At 44.5% G+C, this 23,884-nt stretch overlaps 1 protein-coding gene across 49 annotated transcripts in view; it reads right to left on the minus strand.

Moving 5' to 3' along the window:
- The window catches only part of MICAL3 (microtubule associated monooxygenase, calponin and LIM domain containing 3), a 261,805-nt gene that overhangs the window by 229,460 nt on the left and 8,461 nt on the right, over positions 1-23,884 (minus strand). For 9 of the 49 annotated variants that reach the window (XR_010598281.1, XR_010598280.1, XM_065583134.1 and 6 more), the window contains exon 1: positions 19,293-19,559. The exons of 4 other annotated variants lie outside the window; for them this stretch is intronic. The gene's annotated coding sequence lies outside the window, so the exon portion shown is untranslated. Of the gene's footprint in view, positions 1-19,292; positions 19,572-23,884 lie in introns of those variants that run through there. 36 more of the 49 variants (XM_065583053.1, XM_065583032.1, XM_065583042.1 and 33 more) reach the window with 11 other exon arrangements.

A 23,884-nucleotide genomic window follows, 5' to 3' on the forward strand; every position in this document is an offset into this window, starting at 1 on the left:
TTACTAGGCAGTTGATCATAGAGAGAAAGGGCTCTCTAATTGGAGGAGTGCAGTATTTTAAATGTTCTACATCAAGACATCTGAGGTGATATTTTTGTAAGTACCAATTCTATATGGGTGATTTAGCTAAGAAGGACACTCAAGGTCAGGGAGCCCCATATTTGTTATACTTCATCCTTTCCAACCAATCCCTAAATCTCCAAAAATCCCTGTTATTCTGCAGGGTGTACCTCTCTTGGTACAGTGCCAAGTTCCAATTCTAGCACCAATGCCAGTTTGCTGTATGCAGGCTCCATATTAACCAGTATCATTATATATTTACCATAATTCTCAGTAAGCGCATAACTGTTTAATGGATTTCCTTCCGCCCTCACAACAATACATTGCAAGTGCATCACTTACCCAGGGGCTCTCGGTCTTCCAGGAGCAAAACAGGCAACGTCTAATTCCTCTGCATTTGGCTGAACAGGATTTTCCCTCTTGTGCGCTGCATTGTGTGTGTTCCCTGCAGTGCTCCGAGCAGACACAAACTCATAAGAGCAGCTGGGAGCTAGACCCTCCTGCCCCTAAACCGAACATAGATCTGAACCCTCAATTTGGGGTGAGCACCTCTTATCTATTGGTGCTTGATCAGAAGGAGGGGCACAGTAACACATGGCCTTTGGATTGCGGGAAAGGAGAAAATAATAAAGTGGAAAATAAGGAGAGAAACCCAGAAAGCTCTTACTCCCCCTCCCCTCCCCCGAAAAAGGAGAGTAAATGAGTCAAAGAATGAATGAGGATAAATGGAAATTATATACTCAAGAGCTCATTTGACAACCTCAGCTCACCACTTGACTCTCTAGCTTTAACCCCATGAGGTCAGCACTAATTTTAGTCTGGGAGTGGGGAGGAGGGACCAATCCAAACAATGTCACCTTTGAATCAAACCACAATGATTTATACAGGTTGATCGAGGGAGGAAAACATTTCAGTGTCAAAGCACTGGAACTGAACAGCAATCTAGTAAGTTACTGTCACCCATTAGCGTACATTTCCCAACAACCTGTAAGTGGTCACATTGGTGCTTCATCCCCTAAAAATAAACAGGCTTGCCTGAACCCTGAATCAGCTGAGCTACCTAGGGTTCTTTCCCTCACTGATGTTAAGAGTTTCCTTGGAAGAGGAAAGAAACAGTTTTCTGTAGCACTTGAATGCTATCAGCTAATAAAAAGCAAATGCCTGCCAAACACTCCTCTTCACGGAGGAGACTGCTGCACACAAGGAGTTCTTCTCACAGACACGACCTGGTTCTCACAACCTAAACATTATGCTGGAGTAAGGCAAAAGCCAGGGACATAATACTTGGCACTTGTATGGCCCTTCATTGGAGGATCTCAAAGCACATTACAAAGAGGGACAGAAATTATCCCCATTTTACATTTGGGGAAACAGAGGCAGAGAAAGATGAAGTGGTATCTAAGGTCACACAGTAGGGTCAGTGGTGTAGTCACAAATATGATCCAGGATCTATTGACTTGCAGTTCTCCACTCTGTTATACATGCTGCCTGGCTAAGCACAGTCTGTCTACCCTATCAGCAAGCCCTCGTGTATAATGAGATTATGCAGTATGCTGTATTATTACCCACTTTGAATTTGCCACATAACTGCTGCAGAAACAAAGATTTAATTTGCAGCCTCTAGCCCATACAATTATAAAGGATCTTTCCAAATGTGAACCAAATATAAACGGATACACGTCGGCCTGAGTTTGCAGACAGGCTGTAACAAAAGCACTGGGAAATGTCTCATTCATGTCAAGGGGGTGTAAAAAGGGACACTTAAATTACGTCCTACTTTGGTCTCAAAATTGCGCCTGCTATTGTTACAAGTAATCGATAGGGTTATGTCTATGCTACAGTCTTCTGCTGACATAGCTGTGTTGATCAAAGGTGTAAAGAGGTGTGATCCCTGACCACCACAGCTATGCCAGCAGAAGTGCCCGGTTAGATGCAGCTATACAAACAAATCTGCGCTTTTACAATTATAGCTAAGGCCCTACTGGAATTGCAGGATGACTATCAAATAATTGTGGCGGACAAGATATTGAAAATTGTGGAAAAGTAAAAATGGACCTTTATTAATTGTGGTAATTTGGAGAAGCCAGATAAGACCTATTGTTTAAGAAAAATGTACTGGAACAATCTAAACACTCAAGTATTAGGGTATGCCTTCTCATTTTTTTGATAACCAGACATTTTGCTGCACCTATATTACAGTCATTAATGCATGGGGCTGACAGCTGGGAGTCCTGGCCGGCAGCGGCTGACAGACCGGGTTCCAGCAGTCAGCCCCATGCCGCTGCTGGCCGGGGCTCCTGCAGTTAGCCCCAGCAGCTGACAAAATTGCAGTGGAAGCCTAATATCGTGGGATCCACAATTTCCACAAGATCACAAATTAAGTAGGGCCTTCATTATAGCTCATTTCATTTGTGGCAGGTGGTTATAGCTGTGTCCACACTAGGAGTGCTTTGCCAGTACAGTACACTGGTAAAGTGCACATAGTGCAGACATATCCCAAGATTACTATGCTTAGTGTAGACACAGTCAGACTACACCAGTACAACTATGTTGGCATAGCTATGCCATCAGAACCCCATAGCTTTGACACAGCCTACACCAATGGAATATGGGTATTTTAGGCACATCACCTCCCCGAACGATGGTAGCTGTGTCAATGGAAGCATTCTTTCTTTGACACAGCTGCATCTGCACTGGAGGTTCCATCAGCAGAGCTATGCCAGTCAGGGGTATGTCTTTTTCACACTCCTAACTGACATAGCTATGTCAACCTAACTTTGAAGTACAGGCCAGCCCTATGACTGAAGGATTTGATAAAAGATTCTTCTCAGTTTGTTGACTAAATTAATTTCACAGCACCGTGGGTTGGTCTGCACTCGTAAGTTAGGTCGAGATAGTTACTGCAGTTAGGGGTGTGAAATAGCCACTTCCCTGAGGCCACTGCCTATCCTGCAGTGTTGCAGGATTGCAGCTATGCCACAGGAGCAATGCTTCCTACATCAGAGGGCTTTTTCCTATAGACTTAGGTAATCCACCTCCCTGAGCAGCATTTGCTAGGTACGACAGAAGAATTCTTCCATTGATCTAGCTGCACCTACTCCAGGGGTTAGGTCGGCTTAACTACAGTGCTCAGAAGTGTTAACATTTCACACCCTGAGCGACGTAGCTAGGTCCATCTATATTTTAAGCATAGATGAGGCCTGACCAACATGTCTATGCAGACCTAACCCTCGGTCTAGGTGTAGCTGTGTCGATGAAAGAACACTTCCATTGACATAGCTATCGTTTGGGGAGGCAATAGGAGTCTATGTGAGGGGGTTATGGCCAGCATAGCTAAACCAGTATAACCTCAGTCTTTGTTTCTAGTCAGTTTCACTGTTTCCTCTTCAAGATTCACTTCTACTGTGACACCTACAAGAAATCTGCCAACTACTGGTGGCTAAATGAGCAGCACCTCTCAGCCGATTTGAAACTACACTGGTTAAGAATGGGATCTTATTAAACAGCATAACCCTATGTTCATTATCTTTGCCCGTCCTCCCCACCCCAACTCCCCTCTGATTTTTGTCACTCACTTGTTGTATCTTGTTCCAAATTAATTCAAGTTCGTTTCTCAAGCTTTTCAATTCTGAAATCAGATCAAGTTACTATGCCTTATCATTGGACGCAGTGGCAGATATTGTGAAGGGGAGCAGTGGGACAGCAAATTATTGTCAAGGTTTGCTAGTGAGAAATGAAAAATTTCAACCCCACCCGCAAACAAAGTCACCATCACTCATCTCTTTTCTCAAAAGCCCCAACATCCTTCTAAGGCTAAGTCTTCCTCCCCTGGGGTTCAATCCACCAGTTTCCCTCACTCCTGCTTTCAATACCAAAAATCTACAGCATACTGAAATTTTGGGAAAAGGGTAAAATAAATGCAGTTTAATTGACAAATAAATAACAAGAGTTTCTGTAATGACTGAACTATACAGGACTACGGTAACAAAGGGTGGAGGAGGACGTGGGGAGGCAATGCCACATAGTTGTGGGTTGCAGCTGTAAATCAGGTTTAATGTTCTTCATTGGAGCCAGGTTTTGCTCATCATCGTATGAGCAATGACCAGAGACAAGAGTTACCTTTGTACCATGACAAACCCAGAGACTTTGCATCCAGAGGCAAGGCGTATCTGGAAAGCAGTTATTCTGGGACATTACACAGCACATCTACACTAGTGTGACTCTCCCATTTAACCATTAAAACTTCCTGATTAGTTCTCCTGTTGCAGTCACTGCTGTTGCCCTGGGAATCCAGCAGAGAACAGTTTAAAGGAAGGCTCTTGCACTGCCCAGGCAGGACTTTATCTTCAAAGCATATTCTGTTTTACCTGTTGAAGCTGAGATTGTCCAGCCCCTGACACTGTGGACAATGGGGGAAATTTCTGGATTATTTTGATGAAAAATATGCACAATTTACCCTCTCAGTTTGTATGATGACCTCCTAGGACTGAAGGGTTAATTCCTTTCTTTGGATGGGGGACTGGGTGAGATGGTAGGTTTGTCTGAGTTGGTATGAACGAACTATCAAAAACTACACATGAATAGAACTGCCTCAGAGACCATGGAAGACCAGCAATGGGATATTAACTTCTAACAACTGGCAATTAAGGGAACAACAACCTGGAAGTAGCATGATTGCAACTGGAAACACATGGGGATAAGAACTGGGCTGACAAGGGCAGAGTGGGGGAAAAGATGAAATCCTGGAGGCTCGGAACCAGAGGGGTATATTATTACCGCCAACGTCAATCCTCATCCAAGTTTTACTTTTCCATTCTAAGCAAAGGACCTTAAATGCAGAATTCCAGTTGACTAGCAAAAGCAATCTTATTTTGAAAAGGCTGTCCTGCATTGCAAACAACTGATGGTTACATCCCTTCCCAAGGGGATAAAGTCTCTAATAGGAGTGAGTTATTTTAGACTAACTGGGTCTAGAAGAGCCATAGTGAGTAACAAGTGCCAAAGTCTCAGGGTACTGGGACTTAGGGTTGCCACCTGTCCGGTTTTTCGCTTCTGTGTCTGGGGAACATTTAGGGTTGCCAGGCACCTGTTTTTTGAAAGGGAATTCTGGTCAAATGTACTGACGAGACACCAGAAGTCCAGTTACAGCAGGACAGGGAGAGGCGTCGGGTCATTAACCCATGTCAGCCCCATCTCAGCCGGGGCTGCCTCCTCCCTGCAAGCAGGCTCCTTGAAACAATCCAGTGAGCAAATGGGGGCAGGGGGAGGAAGAGAGGGAGTGAGCGAGCGACAGGGGTGGGACATTGGGGGGGAAGAGGAGGAGGTGGCGGTAGGGTCTTGGGCGTCTAGTTCCCAGCAATTAGGTGGCAACCCTACTGCGGCTTCAGGGCTCCCCCTTGCAAAAAATGGAGGTCTAGGGCCTTGCAGTTAAAGACATATCCTCCCAGAGAGACTGTCTAAAGATCAGAGGCAAAACATGCCCTGTTGGCTCTGTGTCCACTTCCCAGTTTGGAGCATGGGCTGCTCAGAGCTTTTCAGATCTGCAATGGGGGGATAACAACTGCTTTCTCCCACCCTTTGTCTTATCTATTCAGTTTGTAAGCTCTTCAGAGTAGGGACAGTTGCAGAGATAAAGTTTCTTGACACTTAAATTACTGCTTCCTGGAGCAGCTAGTCATGGAACCCACAAGAGGAGAGGCAATTCTTGATTTAGTCCTAAGTGGAACACAGGGTCTGGTCCAAGAGGTGAATATAGCTGAACTGCTTGGTAATAGTGACCATAATATAATTAAAATTTAACATCCCTGTGGCGGGGAAAAACACCACAGCAGCCCAACACTGTAGCATTCCTCCCCTCTGCCCGGTGGGTGCTCGACCCCACCTCCTGCCCCTAGCCCCACCCCCATTCCATCCCTTCCCTGCCTCTTCTCCGCCTCCTTCCCTGAGCATGCCACGTCTCCGCTCCTCACCCTCCTTCCCGGAAAGTCCTAAGTACCGCCAAACAGCTGTTCAGTGGCGGAGGCGAAAAGAGTGGGAATGCGGCCCGCTCGGGGGAGGGATGGCGAAGGAGATGAAGAGGGGGGAGCTTGGCTGCTGGTGGGTGCGGAGCACCTGCTAATTTTTCCCCATGGGTGCTCCAGCCCCGGACCACCCACGGAGTCAGCGCCTATGATAGTAAGGGAACCAAAAAAGTGCCACTGTAGCTAAACAACAAAGTAAAAGAAGCAGTGAGAGGCAAAAAGGCATCCTTTAAAAAGTGGAACTTAAATTCGAGTGAGGAAAAAATAGAAAAGAGCATAAACTCTGGCAAGTGAAGCGTAAAAATATAATTAGGAAGGCCAAAAAAGAATTTGAAGAACAGCTAGCCAAAGACTCAAAAAGTAATACCAAAAATGTTTTAAATACATCTGAAGCAGGAAGCCTGCTAAACAACCAGTAGGGCCACTGGACTATTGAGATGCTAAAGGAGCACTCAAGGACTATAAGGCCATTGCAGAGAAACTAAATGAATTCTTTGCATTGGTCTTCACAGCTGAGGATGTGAGGGTGATTCCTAAACCTGAGCCATTCTTTTTAGGTGACAAATCTGAGGAACTGTCCCAGAATGAGGTGTCATTAGAGAAGGTTTTGGAACAAATTGATAAACTAAACAGTAATAAGTCACCAGGACCAGATGATATTCACCCAAGAGTTCTAAAGGAACTCAATTGTGAAATTGCAGAACTAACAACTCTGGTTTGTAACCTATCATTTAAATCAGCTTCTGTACCAAGTGACTGGAGGATAGCTAATCTGACGCCAATTTTTAAAAAGGGCTCCAAAGGAGACTCCAGCAATTACAAACTGTAGTCTGACTTCAGTACCAGGCACACTGGTTGAAACAATAGTATAGAACAAAACTGTCAGACACATAGATGAAAATAATTTGTTGGGGAAAGAGTCTGTAGAACTGATGAATGAAATTGTTTTTAATTGTTCACTTTATTAATGTAACTTCATAAGTAAAGTTTTATGAATGAAACAATATTCATTCATAAAACCGGTTACCCCAATAACTGGCTAATTAACACTTAAGATGCTTGTTAAGAGCCATAGCTGTTCAGTCAGCTGCCTTTGTAAATTTCACTATCAATCCAATTCCTGCTTAAATCACTAAGACTTGCACTGTTTGAGTATTGTAACTTCTGTTCACCATTTATTACACTTGCCTTCAGTGTAACTTCTGTTCACTGTTTGCCATATTGTAATTCAAACCCCATTTTAAAACGCTTACTCCATTTTATAAGGGCTTGCTGCAACCTTCATTTTTGCAAACCCTGTTGTAATCTTATTAGTATAGTTTAGATGTGTGAATGAGGTATGTATGGATGATGGAATCAACCTCCAGCCCCAGCCTGTCCTGATTAAATAGAGTTCAAACACCAACGGCTGAAGATGCAGACAAGAGCCCTAACAAAGTATGAAGAATCCACCCTAAAAAGAAAAGGTACAATAAAAGGAAGATCAAAGCCCAGTCCAAGTCTGAAAGTCATGTCTGCAATTGACGGGTGATCAATCACCAAACCTGGAGGCAGCATGACACACCAAGACCTATAGACTCTGGATTCAAACTAAAGCCTACAAAAAGGATGGGTGAGATGGAAAACTTTGGAGGAGGGTAACATTCTGCTGCCAACATGGAAGGGCATCGGTGCATGCCCAACAGAGACCCAGCTCGTCCTTGTGCCAGGCTTTCCTGGCCAGTTAGGCGCCACAAGCTACGAGCCCAAGCACTCAAGCAGGACTGGTAACTATGCAGCAGCTGCAGAACATCTGATATATATATATATATATATATATATATATATATATATATGTGTGTGTGTGTGTGTGTATGTATAAGGATTAAGATATTAGTTATTGGTCATAAATCAAATTGTTATCATAATAAATGTGGCATCTTTATCTTGTCCCCTTTAATAAGATCCTGCGAGTTTTTATTGGTATAACAAGTCAACATGTTTTTTGAAAAGGGAAATCATGCCTCACCAATCAACTAGAATTCTTTGAGGGGGTCAACAAGCATGTGGAAAAGGGGGGAATCCAGTGGATATAGTAAAAAGAACGAGGAGTAATTGTGACACCTTACAGACTAACAAATTTATTTGGGCATAAGCTTTCGTGGGCTAAAATCCACTTCATCGGATGCATGCAGTGGAAAATACAGTAGGAAGATATATATACACAGAGAACATGAAAAAATGGGTGTTGCCATACCAACTATAACAAGACTAATCAATTAAGGTGGGCTATTATCAGCAGGAGGGGAAAAAACTTTTGTAGTGATAATAGTGGATATAGCGTACTTAGATTTTCAGAAAGCCTTTGACAAGGTTGCTCACCAAAGGCTCTTAAGCAAAGTAAGTTGTCGTGGGATAAGAGGGAAGATCCTCTCATGGATTGGTAACTGGTTAAAATACATGAAACATTTTAGAATGGAGAGAGGTAGAGTGGTGTCCCCCAGGGGTCTGTACTGGACCCAGTCCTTTTCAATATATTCATAAATGATCTGGAAAACGGGGGAAAACAGTGAAGTGGCAAAATTTGCAGATGATACAAAATTGCTCAAGATAGTTAAGTCCCAGGCCAAACTGGGTGACTAGGCAACAAAATGGCAGATGAAAATCAATATTGATAAATGCAAAGTAATGCACATTGGAAAACCTAATCCCAACTATACATATAAAATGATGGGGTCTTAATTGACTGTTACCACTCAAGAAAGAGATCTTGGAGTCATTGTGGATAGTTCTCTGAGAACAGCAGTCAAAAAAGCAAATATAACGTTGGGAATCTGTAACAGCGTGCTCACTGCGCCCTGCTAGGTTCAGCCTCCCAGTCCCCCTCCCCAGTGAGTCAGGACCACTTCAAGCTGGTGCAACGTCCACGCTCTTTATTCCTGTATCCAGACCCCACCACCAAGCTCCAACTATTTACAGGTTTGGCCTAGCACCGGCCTCAGTGGCAACAGGGTAGCAGGCTCCTGGCTCCTTCTGAGCCTACCCTCCCTTCCTGGTCTCCATGTCCCCCCACGAATCACTTCCTCCCAAGCTTTGAGCCCATTAACGAGGCTGGCCTGGAAACTGGCCATACCTGCCAGTCCTAGCCAGTGGCCCAGCCTCAACCCATTTCCACAGCTTGGGACTGAAGTGGCAGGAGCAGATTAGGGCTTCCCCTGCAGCACCCTGCCACAGAATCATTAAGAAAGGGATAGATAATAAGACAGAAAATATCATATTGCCTCTATATAAATCCATGGTATGCCCACATCTTGAATACTGCATGCAGATATGGTTGTCCCATCACAAAAAAAGATATTTTGGACTTGGAAAAGGTTCAGAAAAGGGCAACAAAAATGATTAGGGTCTGGAACGGGTTCCATCTGAGGAGAGATTAATAAAACTGGGACTTTTCAGTTTGGAAAAGAGATGCGTAAGGGGGAATATGATAGAGGTCTATAAAATCATGACTGGTGTGGAGAAAGTAAATAAGGAAGAGTTATTTACTCCTTCTCACAACACAAGAACTAGGGGCCACCAAATGAAATTAATAGGCAGAAGGTTTAAAACAAACAAAAGGAAGTATTTCTTCACACAACGCAGTCAACCTATGGAACTCTTTGCCAGAGGATGTTATGAAGGCCAAGACTATAACAGGGTTAAAAAAAGAACTAGATAAATTCATGGAGGATAGGTCAATCAACGGCTATTACCAAAGATGGACAGGGATGGTATCCCTAACCTGGTTGCCAGAAGCTGGGAATTGGTGACGGGATGGATCGCTTGATGATTACCTGTTCTGTTAATTTCCTCTCGGTCAGCTGGCATTGGCCACTGTTGGAAGACAGGATACTGGGCTAGATGGACCTTTGGTCTGACCCCGTAAGGCCACTCTTATGTTCTTATAGTGTGTTTGTACAGCACCCTAGCAGAATAAGGCTCTGATCCTGGCTGGGGCCTCTAGGCACTTGTAATAGCACCCTGCAACCTTGTAGGTTCTCCTGCATTTTTACACACACAGGGTAAGAAACCTGGTGAAAGCCATGCTGCTGGAGAAAGTAGGTCCTGCCAGGCATCAGGACAAGTATCACTGAAAGTCCTTCCCCACACACCCCAGTGACACCAGCAGCCCTGCTCTGCCTGGCCACTCCCTGCTCACATTACACGTAATGTCAGACTCATTTTATAAGCAATAAAATACAATACTATTTGAAGAAGTTTCTATAGGGAGGCCAACTGACCCTCCCTTGCTCAGTAAGTGGAGAGACTCCAGCACTCCATGCTTCTGGAAACTCCACTTACCCTTCCCTTGTCCCCCACTGCTCTATGTCAGAGGACAGCAAATCTAGCACAAGTTTTAATAAACCAGATTTAAATAACCTCCCGACTTCCACCATCTCTGTCTGTTTTGTTACAAGAGAAATAATCTTCCCGGGGGGGGGGGGGGGAGGGAAGGTGGGAGAGGAGGGGGGAGATCAGTGAAAACATTCTGCCACTTGGCTGTGAAAAGTAAAGGTCCTAGCCAAACACCTGTCTCCATCACTCACTGAACAGCAATCCATCCCATGAAGATCCCTACCTCAGCAAACTGAAGAGATGAGAATTCTCACCTCCTCTGCTGCCCCCCACCCCCCAGTCACAAGACCATAAGCTGCAACAGCCAGAGCAGATCCCGGATATGAGGAGGACAGGCTGCTCTACACCCAAAACTTACACCTCTTTCCTTAGCATCAGTTTTTAAATTGATTAGAATTTGACCAATTGATTATCACAGCTTTGAGGCTTTTTTCCTAGTTCACTGACGAGACGAAAGGGATGGGAAAATTCACTACTGTATACAAGTAGCAAGTACCCCACAGAAGCACGCCAGGGTTTACACTATTCATTTTCAGATAGCTTCAAAGGAGAAGAGATTTCTCAGTGACTACACAAGTGCAGAACCTCACACATATAGACCTTGTCCACACTAGACTGTTTTATAAAGTCTCCAGTCATTCCATTACAGCTAGTGACACTCCAATGAGGATACAAAAGGTGGAGGTGCTACTGTAGATAGGAATCAGGTGGTCATTGGCATTTTTATCCATCTGACATCTAGAGTGGAACAGTTAGATGTGGTGATAAAAATGCTGGTGCCCTGTCTATGTTCATACTTCAGTGGGAGATCCCCACTCCCCCCCTGCCCACCCCCCATAGAGTCTATTATAGACAACTTACATGCAAAAAAAAGGGGGGGGGAACTATATGCTTAAGTAATTTGTGATTTAGAAAGTTATGGGAGGGGCGAGTCAAAATACTACTACAGGGTTTCTTCTATTACCCACCCTAAGTACTTAGCAGTCACTTAGCAGCCAGATGCTTCAGAGGGAATGAACAGAACAGGGTAATTATCAAGTGATCCATCCCCTATTGTCCACTCCCAGCTTCTGGCAGTCAGGGACGCCTAGGAACACCCAGAGCATGGGATGGCATCCCTGACCACCTTGGCTAAGGGTATGTCTACACCACGAAGTTGTCCACAAAACTTTTGTCTTTCACAAGTACTTAAAAAAGCCCCCCCTGCAAAAGACAAAAGTTTTGCCAACACAAGTGACAGTTTCATATGGCCTGTGAGCCAACAAAGCTAACGCCGCTTGCGAGGCTGGAAGTATTTTGTCTGCAAAAGTGCCAACAAAGAGCGTTTACACACGCTGACTTTTAGCGACAAGGCTGTGTCAACACAAGACAAGCCCTAACAGCCATTCACGGACCTATCATCCATGAACTTATCCAATTCTTTTTTGAACGGTTATACTTTTGGCTTTCACAGCATCCTGTGGCAATAAGTTCCACCAGTTGACTCTATTGTATAAAAAGGAATTCCTTTTGTTTGTTTTAAACCTGCTGTCTATTAATTTCATTGGTGACCCCTGGTTCTTGTATTATAAGAGATAAATAACACTTCCTAAATCACTTTCTCCACACCACACTAGTATATCCCCTTTCCACTATCATATCCAGTTTCTCCTTAATCACTTTCTCCACTCTATCATATCCCCCCTTAGTCATCTTTTTTCTAAGTTGGACACTTCTAGTCTTTTAAATCTGTCTTCATGGGGAAACTGTTCCACATCTCTAAATCATTTTTGTTGTCCTTCTCTGTACTTTTACCAATTCTAATATATCTTTTTTGAGATGGGGAGACCAGAACTGCACACAGTATTCAAGGGATGGGTGTTCCCTAGATTTAAATAGTGGCATTATGATATTTTCTGTCTTATCTATCCCTTTACAAAAATGATTAGAGGTGTGGAACGGCCTCCATATGAGGAGAGATTAATAAGATTGGGACTTTTCAGCTTAGAAAAGAGACTCCTAAAGGGGGATATGATAGAGGTCTATAAAATCATGACTGGTGTGGAGAAAATAAACAAGGAAGTGTTATTTATTCCTTCTCATAACACAAGAACTAAGGGGCACCAAATGAAATTAATAGGCAGCAGGTTTAAAAACAAACAAAAGGAAGTATTTCTTCACACAGCGCACAGTCAACCTGTGGAACTCTTTCCCAGAGAAGAGTCATGAAGGCCAAGACTATAACATGGTTATAAGATTAAAAAAAAGAACTAAATAAATTCATGGAGGATAGGTCCATCAATGGCTATTAGCCAGGCTGGGCAGGGATGGTGTCCCTACCCTCTGTTTGCCAGACGCTGGGAAATGAGCAACTGGGAATGGATCACTTGATGTTTATCTGTTCATTCCCTCTGGGGGCACCTGGCATTGGCCACTATCAGAAGACAGGATACTGGGCTAGGTGGACCTTTGGTCTGACCCAGTATAACCGTTCTTATGTTCCCTAATGATTCCTAACATTGTTAGCTCTATTTTTTTGCCGCTGCACATTGAGTGGATGTTTTCAGAGAACTATCCACATGACTAAGATCTCTTTCCTGAGTGGAAACAGCTAATTTAGGCCCATCATTTTGTAGGTATAGTTGTGATTATGTTTTCCAATTTCACAGTTATCAACATGGACTTTCATCAGCCATTTTGTTTACCTGTCATCCAGTTTATAGAAATTCCTTTGTAACGCTTCATAGTCAGCTTTGGTCTTCTCTTGAGTAATTTTGTATCATCTGCAAATTTAAGACCACTAGCTTAAGTCTGATGTAATAGAGAAGGGGAACCAGTGGAAGGATGCAAAGAGAGGAGGTGATACTGACATGGTCAAAGCCAGGAGCTAGGATAATTATTTTTGCAGCAGCGTTTTGAATGGGTCTGAGCAGGGCAAGATGGGATTAGTCCAGGGTAGTGAGAAGGATGTTACAATAATCGAGACGAGCGATGATGGCAGCCTAGACGAGAGTTTTAGCTGTGTGGATGGATAGGAAAGGCTGTGTCTTAGAGATGTTATGCATAAAAAATTGGCAAGATTCAGGCACAGCCTGAATGTGAGGCTCTAGAGAAAGGGTCGAATTGAAGACGATGACCAGGTTATGGGCTTGAGTGACAGGGATCATGCTGACGAGATTTTTCCACAATTTCCACTGCTTCTTTGATCCCCTCCCACAGAAATGAAATTAAGTTTCTAGCTTTTTCTATTTAATTCAACTGCTTTGCTGACTGGAGCATGCAGAATAATATGTCCAGCCATAGTAGAGCAGCAAAGGTATGAAATCCATCAACCAACATCCTTCTTGTCTCAATGAAATATTCCACTTTAAAGCATCTGAATACCAATATTATTAAGCAAGTACTTTCTAAGGAAAGCTAGAGCTTTAATTTCATGTACCTATTAGGGTTGATGCCCACAACCCTACCCAATACTTTCAAATGGAGATAATGCCAAGATTTTAGAGACGAAAGGAAAGATTGCTTCTCGGTTTCTTTTTGCTACCAAATCCAATTATCACCATTTGATTATTAAAACTTTTGTCTTTGAAATAAAGTTTCCACCCTACAATTTATTCCCTTTTTCCTTTTACCTATATCTCTCCCCACTCCGGTAGTCCTCCTTACCAAGTACCCAAACAGTAACAAAGCATCACAACATCTCTGTTGTTCCAGCTAGAGACTTGTTAGAGACAGAAGAGGCAACATGAAAACAGCTGTTATCATGACAGTGTTCTGCATGGAAGGAGAGCTCCTTCTCTGTTTCCCACTCACCCCAAACCTGTCTGCTGAAAGGAATGATGGTGGTAATGAAATGTCTATGCAAACCTAGTTCTCACCTTGCCTCCATTGTTTTGAGTCCTCATCCCCAACCCCAGTAAATAACTCTAGCTGCTGATCACAGCTTTTCCCCAACAGCAGCATAATGAAACTGACCCAATTTTTTTTTATAGTTTTGCTACTGACCAGAATGTTCTGAATTGCAACTCTAAAACCAAACGTTTTTCTTAATTTCACTCTGCTGCTTCCTAGCAAGTCACCTAGGCACTGGTACTGTCTGGTGCTATGTGCAGACTTGTGAAGACAACACTGCACTGATTTACATTCAGCGAACGTAAGAGAATTAACCATCAAATATAAGAGCTGGAGACATTTTTTTCTCTGTAAATGAAAGCTTAAATTCTTTCCACTTCAACAGAAGTGGATTGCAGTCACCCAGGAAAATCCTCTTCCTTTTAGACTTGGGTGAGTAGACTGCTAAGCTATGTCCCCACTGGCAAAAGGTGGGCTCATAGCAGCAGCAGTGGAAACTTCACTGTAAAAACATGTTTTGACCACTGTTATCAGTGTTATATATGACATGGTGATCAAAATGCCTCAGTCCAGTCTATGTCACAGCTGCCACTGCTGCTACCACCAATGGAGGTGCACTATTGGTCAGTTACACACACCCAATAAATAACACCCTATAACTATCAAAATTTATGCAAGAGATTTTCCTAACCACCCAGAAAGTAGTGATCTAGTCCCACTATTAATGTGGCTCTAGATCAGAGGTGGGCAAACTACGGTCCGCAGGACCGTCCTGCCCGGCCCTTGAGCTCCCAGCCCTGCTGTTGCCCTTCCCCCACAGCCTCAGCTCGCTGCACCGCCAGCCCTCTGGGCAGCAGGGCGGGCTCCAGCCGGGCAGCACAGCTGCCAATCCTGGTGCTCTGAGCGGCATGGTAAGGGGGCGGGGGGTTAGATAAGGAGCAGACTGTCCCGGGGGGCAGTCAGGGGACAGGGGGTGGGGGTGTAGATTGGGGTCGGGGCAGTCAGGGGACAGAGAGCAGGGGGGTTGGATAGGGGGCGGTTGGGGCGGGGGGTCCCAGGAGGGGGCAGTCAGAGGACAAGGGGGGGGGGGGTTGGATGGGTCGGGGGTTCTGAGGGGGGCAGGAAGTGGGAGGGGGCAGGGCCAGGCTGTTTGGGGAGGCACAGCCTTCCCTACACAGCCCTCCATATAGTTTTGGAACCCCGATCTGGCCTCAGGCCAAAAAGTTTGCCAACCCCTGTTCTAGATACAGCTACAGAGGGATAGCTCAGTGGTTTGAGCACTGGCCTGCTAAACCCAGGGTTGTGAGTTCAATCCTTGAGGGGGGCCCACTTAGGGATCTGGGGCAAAATCAGTACTTGGTCCTGCTAGTGAAGGCAGGGGGCTGGACTCGATAACCTTTCAAGGTTCCTCCCAGTTCTAGGATTTAATAATAAATAAATGGAGATATCCTATTTACAGAGCGACCCCAAGCAATTGAACTAAATGAATATTTGCAGGACAGCAGAAGCATAGACAAGTGAGACAGTAACATCACAACTTGATTAGGTAAATTAATGTGTATGATTATCACAATGTGCTAGAAAAATATTTTAAAATCCTGAAAGAAGTCAGGAACACTCAACACAACTGTTCTCTGGTCATATCTGTCACAACAAATAGGAAACTCTCTAAACAGAAAATCCAACATCTGCTCTGCATTACCATTTGTTTTACAACTCCTCAAACCTTCTCACAACACAAGTAACAATTTTCTAGTCTTCATCAAAAGGGACTTGCATAAAAACTAAAATTTCTCCAGTGATACATGTTTGTAAAACTCAGAGTTTAGGAAGAAAAAGATTAAAACAAGCACACTAAAAGGAATGTTTGAAACCCACATGAGGCAGGGAAGTTTAGGATTGAATGTCATCCTGACCTCACTCATTTGTGCCTAGGTTTGCACCAAATATATTCAATTACATACTGCTCACAAAGGCAACAAACACAGGGGTTAGTTATGAACAGGATCTGTAGTCAAATGTATTGTAATTCAGAGTCAAGTTTTAATATATTTGAATTCCAAATTATGAACTAATGATATATGTGAAATATAACTTAGTTACTTGGGGTATGTACCTAGTTGTTATAGGGCAATTTGGCATTTGTTCTTTTAACTTTTTTATTCAACTGTAAAATAAACAAAGATTTTAGAATTAACTACAAGTCTATTTGTGTATTTCAACTATAGTATTCTAGAGAACCAATTAACATAATTATTAAATAGGTCTGAGTTCATCTGTTTCTTGAAGATAAGTGCTTTAGAAAGCTGCAATTCTGAAAATGCAAACTAAATATATTTTAAGTGTCCAGTTTCTGACTACAGTGTGAAATCTTCACTTGGAGCTGAGGATGAATGTGTAGTGGATTTTTTGGGGGCTAGATTGGAGTTGACAGTGTCCCTTTAATTTGACTCCAAGTGTACCTTTTGTGCAAACAAATTTGTACAAAACATAAGTCCAACAGAAATACTCCCATGATCTAAAAAAATATTAGTTCCCATGGAAAGTTATTTTTAACATATACATGTGCCCTTGCAGGATTTGAAACCCAAGCACAACACTGGAAGGTGTTAGTGAAAATAAACAATGAAACTGGCTTCACTGATTTTCCTTCTTCAAGCTGAGGGAAATGCTGACGTATAAATTAACAACATCAGTAGTGAAAAATAAATTGGATTTTTAAATTTCTTTCCATTTTAATAATGTCAAGTGTTCTTGTAACACGTAAAAAAAGCTGTTTGAATATACAGTACAGTTTTTAACTTGAGTGTTCCTTTTTACAGTTTCCTTTTCAATTACTAAACAAACTAAAAGTTAATATTCATTGACAACCTTAGCTGAGAATTTCCAAACTACTGCATAGCTAAGTTTTGCATAATGTTCTCTCAGCTGTTTTTATAAGTGGGGAATAATATAGAAGTCTAAACACAGTGAAGTCTACAATTGAAGAACAGGATTTTCAGCCAAATATTTAATTTACTTTGTGTGTTACCAAAGTAAATGATGCTTCTTAAAGTGATAGACCAAGCTAGCAGAAGAGACCACAAGAGCTGCCTCTGGTAATACCTGTGTTCCCTTTGGGCAAGTACAAGGCATTTTCAATCCATAGTACCAACATTAAATGGGTCTCTGGATGAAATAAGAGATAGTTTCATTCTGTGGCTTTAAAGAATGGAAATACAATGGAAATACATTAATATACCTTATAGTTACAGAAAAAAAACTGCTTGCGCAGAAGTAAACTTTCAAACATGTATTTGTTAAAAATAATATTACAACTAGTATCCTGTGCCAACAGCCCACAAAATTCAAACTTCTAACCAGAGAAAATGTAATATTAGAAACTGGGTTTTATACCCTGAAACAGCTCCATAGCAGTGTAACAGACACTACTGAAATACTTGTGTGCTGTAGATTAGAATGCAATCACTATAATAAACCTGCATTAGTCATAAAGGTGATAATAGGGTGGAGCACGCCAGAGAAGGAGGCATCTACCTGAGAATCCATACATACACCACAAAAAGTAAACCTGTTTGTTAATCTTGGAAGTGCCCTATAATATATTGTGCCTGTCCAACAGGACGACATTTGGATAGCCCTAAGGGGATAGATATACTGCATCCCACTGGAAGCCCTTGGTCCACTAACAAAACAATGCTCTTCAAAGATTTCTCCCACAATGAATTGGCAGAACAAAGTAGTGTTTCTTCCCCAACTCCTTCTCCAGAGTTAACCTGTAGCCACAAAATTTGTACCCATGTAAGGACAAATATAATCATGATCGCCTTCAGTTTCCCTCCCTCCGAAATACAAGAATATCAGGCAAGTGGGATAGTATTGAACAAATCTGCACAAGCTTGTAAATCAAGAAGGTCCCCCTCCACATCTATGGGCAGGGCTCCAAGCAAGCATCTCCTGACCATTAAAACATTATGGCCTCATCCTCCCTATAGTTTGAGCTGAGTAACCAGGTGAAGGAGTCGGTGTTAAGCACAACCACTGATCACAAGGCAATTTCAGGAGTTCTTTCGTTCCAGATTAATGACACAAGCAAACCACCATAAGCTGGACAGGCTGCCCACACTCAAGAGCATGAACTGGGCCCTGAGACCTTCTGCTGGGATGAACTGGGAGTGCATTTCCCCCTCCCCGCAGGCTATTCTCTCAGTGGCCTGCCCGCTGGGTTGGGCCATTTCCCAATATGGTTTTATTCAGACCCCCTACAGGCACACAGGTCCCTGAAACTGGCAGGGAAAGGGAGCTGGGGCTCGGATCCGCGCCAGCCGGTCGGCGCTGGGAGCAGGCGATGACGGAACCTCCCCCGGCACCTGGCAGCCCGGATCCCCCAAGGCACTGGGGCAGGGCAGGTCCCGGTTTTCCTGCCGGGTCCCACACCGCGAGCCGCCCGGTAAACACTTGCCCTGCGCGGCGCCTTCTCCAAGGGCGGGCGGGCGCTGCTGCTGCATTGCCGCCCTCGGCGGAGCCGTGCGCCAGCGGCCAACGCGCCCCTGCGGCCGGTGCCAGCTCCGCAGCCAGGCACATGCCAACGCACTGCGGGAGCGCGGAGCCTGGCTGCAGGCAGCGCTATCGCCGTCGCCCCCGGCGGGAGCAGCACAGGCGGGAGCCTCCAGCCGCTTTCTCCGAGTCCGATCCGCCGGGGCAGGGAGACCCCACCTGCCCGCCCGCACTCACCGGCAGGCGCAGCTTCCCAGCCTGCCACGGGAGCGGGGGGCGCCAGCCCGGATCGCGGCCCCTGGGGGCACCAGCCCGGCTCGGGGGGCAGCGGGAAGTGCCAGCCCGCCCGGATCGTGCCAGCCCAGCTCCCCGGGGGCAGTAGGGGAAGGGAGCGATGGTGCCAGCGCGGCTCCAGGGGGGGAAGCGGGAGCTGCCAGCCCGGCTCCCGGCCCCCGGGAGCAGCCGATCCCGTGGCCGGGCGGGGGGTCCCTGGGGATCTGTCCCACTTGCCTCATGCCGCTCCCGGGCTCCCCGCGCTAAGCCATGTGCGGCGGGTCCATCGCCCAGCCCCGCTTCTCCTCCCTGCGGGCGGGCTCTGCGCTCCGGTCCCGTGGAGCGGCGGCGGCGCTGCGACTGGCCCCTTGGCAGCGCCTCCTCTCCGCCCTAGAGGGAGCCACCCGGGTTACTCTGCCCACGGCGGGGGTGGAAGGTGGACATCGGCTCCTCCAGCTGCCAGGCCAATGAAAAGCGAAGGGGGAGGGGGGGTAGCAAAAGATACCCGCTCCCGCCACTCCTCTGGGAAGGAGTAATGGTACGCTCCGAAGTCGGTTACAAAACTCGATGGCAGCGATTGGCTGCGATGTGGAGACCGGAGGGCGGGTGAGAGCCCGGCTGACCAATAGGACAGAAGGAAGCAAGATCAAACCCTTGCAGCTGGCCAATGCGGTAGAGATTTAAAGGGCCAGTGCGCGTTGTTGGGCCGTAACATGAAGTTAGCGTAGATACAGGTGACAGGAATCCAGGTGTCTGGAAACGTCCCAGGGACTATCCGTGGCACGGGGCAGCCCGCTAGCGCAGGGTGCCACTTTTAAAGGCTGGGGGTGACATCTCCCCCTCCCCGGTTCAGCAGAGAGCTCAGGGCTGTTCTCCACCCCGGGGTGACACCCCTCGGGTCAGGTTCAGCCTCAAGATCCTTAAACACTTCACAAAAGACCTCGAGCTCGCTCTGGGGTGGGAGGGCAGCAACCAAGCAAGCAGCACACAAGCTGAGGGAGGGCGTTAGGCGTAGGAGCAGCAGCCAGGAATGCCTCAGTCCCACACCCTGGCTGCTTGTCACTGACCTGTGGCTTTGGGCAAGTCACAAAAAGTTTACTTCAGTTCCTCCCTCTGTAAAAGCGGGATAATCTTACCTGCGGCCTAAGCCTACTGGGAAGGTTCCCAAATTGTTGTAAAGCCCAAGCCCTGGGGATATGAAAAACAGTCTCCCACTGGTAAATATTATTACGCTGGAGGTTAGGTGAAAGCTCATTGAAACTGGTGGGCATAACCACCACCCTCCAGTAAGGGTTAATATCAAAAAATTAATCTCCTTCATGGAATAAAGATTGTTTCAGCTATCGGAAGCCACTACCCAAAACACAGGCCACATATAAGGAGGTGAACTATATGGTCTGAGGGGTTTTCCTGGAGTTGTTGCCAAGGCAAAAAGAGTAGAAATACTATAGAAGCAGACAGAGAATGCAACAAGGAAGACCCACACCCTCACCGCTCTTCTCCCCCCCCCCCCCCGCCCCCCCAGCAGCTGGAGAAGCACTTACAGTGTGACCTTGAGAAAAAGGGAAGAGAAAAGCTTTTAGGAAGGAGTGCTGGATGAAAAGAGGCTTGGAACTGTGAATAAAGAATATCTTCTGCTATTTCATTCCTACTGTGTTCAGAGCAACAGGACTTTGGACATTCTTTGTAAATAAACAGGACTGCCTCAGAGAAATACCTCACTCCATCATATTTTTCTCCTAATGGAAACAACCTGCACTATCCTCACTTTTGCCTAACTGCTCAGGTCAAGGGAGTTAACAATATCATTACTGGAAGGGCAGGGTAATTATAAATTCCTATTATTTAAAGAAGTGTAAGGAGAGCCTTAGCCTCTATGGGGTATTTTAGGTTTCATGATTTAGCCTTTCCACCATAAGTGACACCCACAATTCAAACACCCCTTTTATTCCTTTGGAGAACACCCTTGATTTATTCATAGTTTTTACTGTGCTGTTTTAGTTCACCCTTTATCATAGCAGACTTGCATCTAGGATGGCTTTTATTGCATAACTTGTGGAGATCACTCCCACATGGTACACATTTCAGTCTCTCCCTCTACTTTTATAAACCTAAACCTTTTAAAAAAATGTGGTTTTATGATGATCACTTTTGGCCCCATATTTAATACCTTTCCCCTTGTAATGTCCTGATGACATCCCTTCCAAGTTCTTGATCAAGCTTTTGGAAAATAAAAGAAAAGCTGTAACCCACAAAGAATCCCAGAGCATTCAAGGACAGAACTATGGAAATTTAGTCAGTGCCATGTGAATATTCCTACAGTGCAGATATTATCAATGAAGCTCAGTTATTTACTTCAACAAAGAGTCTCAGTGCTTAGATTTTAGGAGCTCTCAGTAACCTGGGACAAACCACCTACCTCTTTTCTCCTTTATTCTTGTATTTGGACTCACTGAATTGGTTTTGTTTCTTGCATTTTTAAGTGGTGAGGTTTTTAAATAGTGTTTTCTTCAATAAAATCTTCAATAAGATGAACCACATAATGTCCATTCCTACTCAAAAAGAGGAAATTATTAACAGAGTATATTATGGGGCTGATTCTCTTTTCACACCAGGGTAACGCCCTTGACTCCAGTGAACTGATTTCTGATTTACACCAAGGTAAGTGAGAAGAGACTCTAGTCTAGGCCCTATTTTAATAATGCAGAACCCATCATGTTATGAAACAAGCACATGGAGCAAGTGATGTGCAACGTGATAAGAACAGAGTAGGTTTCCTGCCCTGTGTTAACTCCAGTGGGAGATGTGAGATACCCATCACAGTGGCTTAACATATCTAGCTGCCATACAAAGAGCAAGGAACAGACAGGGCTGGAGGGTTGCATGCATTTTCTGTATGTATAAACTATAGAGGAATTGGAAGGTGCTATTAGAGCAAAGCCAGCATGAGACTGACACACAACACCAAAGCACCATTATATCACCTGAATATGTCCCCATTAAGCAGAACTGTCATCTCCTTTAGGCAATGCTCATTTTTAAGTGCCATTGAATTTACATTGGTGCCCTGTAGGAGGTCTTAACTGGGATGTATTTAATGGTGTGTATTGCTTATTTTATGAATGTCATACAGAAGAAGTGGGCTGTAGTCCACGAAAGCTTATGCTCTAATAAATCTGTTAGTCTCTAAGGTGCCACAAGTACTCCTATTCTTTATACAGAACTCTGAGTGTCTTGATGAGGGGACACTTTATAAACAGTTGTTTTGTTGTAATAAAAGTATGCATACAAATCAACAGTACCCTGCAACCACTATGAGACCTGATGACTTCTAACCAGTACACAAGTGAAGCTGAAGGATGGAATGTAATCAGATCTAGCAACAAACTCCTGTAGCTGCTGTTTTGTATGCCAGCTGCAGCCTGTTAATGACAGTGCTCATCAATAAAGTTTTGTCCAGTTCAAGAGATGACCAAGCGAGCTAACAAAATGCTAAATGTATGCAGTGTTGATGTAGCCACTTTGGTCCCAGGATATTAGGGACACAAAGTGGGTGAGGTAATATCTTTTATTGGACCAACAGATGTTGGTGAGAGAGAGAGAGAGAGAGAGATGCTTTTGAGCGACACAGAGCTCTTCTTCAGGTCTAGGAAAGGTATTAAGTAAGTGTCACAGCTAAATACAAGGTGGAATAAACTGTTTAACATCAGTAGTTAGCATTTATTCTAAGGGACCATTCAAGATGAAGTGGCCTGTTAATATGGGACAAAAAAGGGGTCTAGTGGCTTACAGATTGTTGTAATTAACCATAAATTCAGTGTCTTTATTAAGACCATGATTTTTGTTGTCAAGCAGAGTTATGAATTTAAGCTCCCAGACTCGTCTTTTGAAAATGTGCAGGTTTCCTTTGAGAATGAGGACTGATTGATCACTCTATATCTGACCTCTTTATGAGAAGTGTTCACCCACAGGTGATGTGATATGATTTTGTCTTTTATCACTTTCCTGTGAGAGTTCATTCCAGAGCATAGAGACTGTCTGGTTTCACCCACATAGTTGTTATTGGGGCATTTAGTGAACTGGATGAGGTACACCACATTTGTGATAGGCATGTATAGGACCCATGTATCTTGAAAGGTGTGTTGTGGGAGGTGTTAATCATTGTAGCAGTGGAGAAATGTCTGCTGTTTGTGCATCTGTTCTAAAAGGTTCTGGTGCCACTTTGAGTTGGTGTTTCTTGGTCTGTGGGGAGCTTGCTTCCAATGATCAGCTTGGAGAGGTTGTAGGGCTGTTTGAAGACCGGGGAGGGGAGGGGGTTCAGGAAATGCACCACAAAACCAATTATATACCTGAGATATATCAATGATATTTTCATCTTCTGGACAGATGACAAACTGCCTAATAGATTTTCACCACTTCAACAACCACTACATGTCCATTAAACTCTTTCTGGAACACTCCCACATCAGCATCAACGTCCTGGACACGACCATCAGCTTCAACAGTGGAATCACATGGACAACTATATACAGTACAGGAAACCCATGGATCACCACACTTTCCTTTGTAGATCCAGTAACCACCCAAAACACATCAAGAAAAATGTTGTCTACAGCCAGGCACTCAAATACCACAGAATATGCTCCAAGAAGGAAGTCCAGGATATACACCTTAACACACTCAAAATTGCCTTCACTGAACAAGGACACTCCACCAGAGAAGTAGATTCTATCATGGAACAGGCCACCCAAATACCTTGAGAGCCTGCATCAATATAGAAATAAAACGCCTTCTGACCACACACACACCTGCCACCCCACCGTGTAAAC

Source organism: Chrysemys picta, chromosome 1 (assembly GCF_011386835.1).
Source record: "Chrysemys picta bellii isolate R12L10 chromosome 1, ASM1138683v2, whole genome shotgun sequence".
NCBI lineage: Eukaryota > Metazoa > Chordata > Testudines > Emydidae > Chrysemys > Chrysemys picta.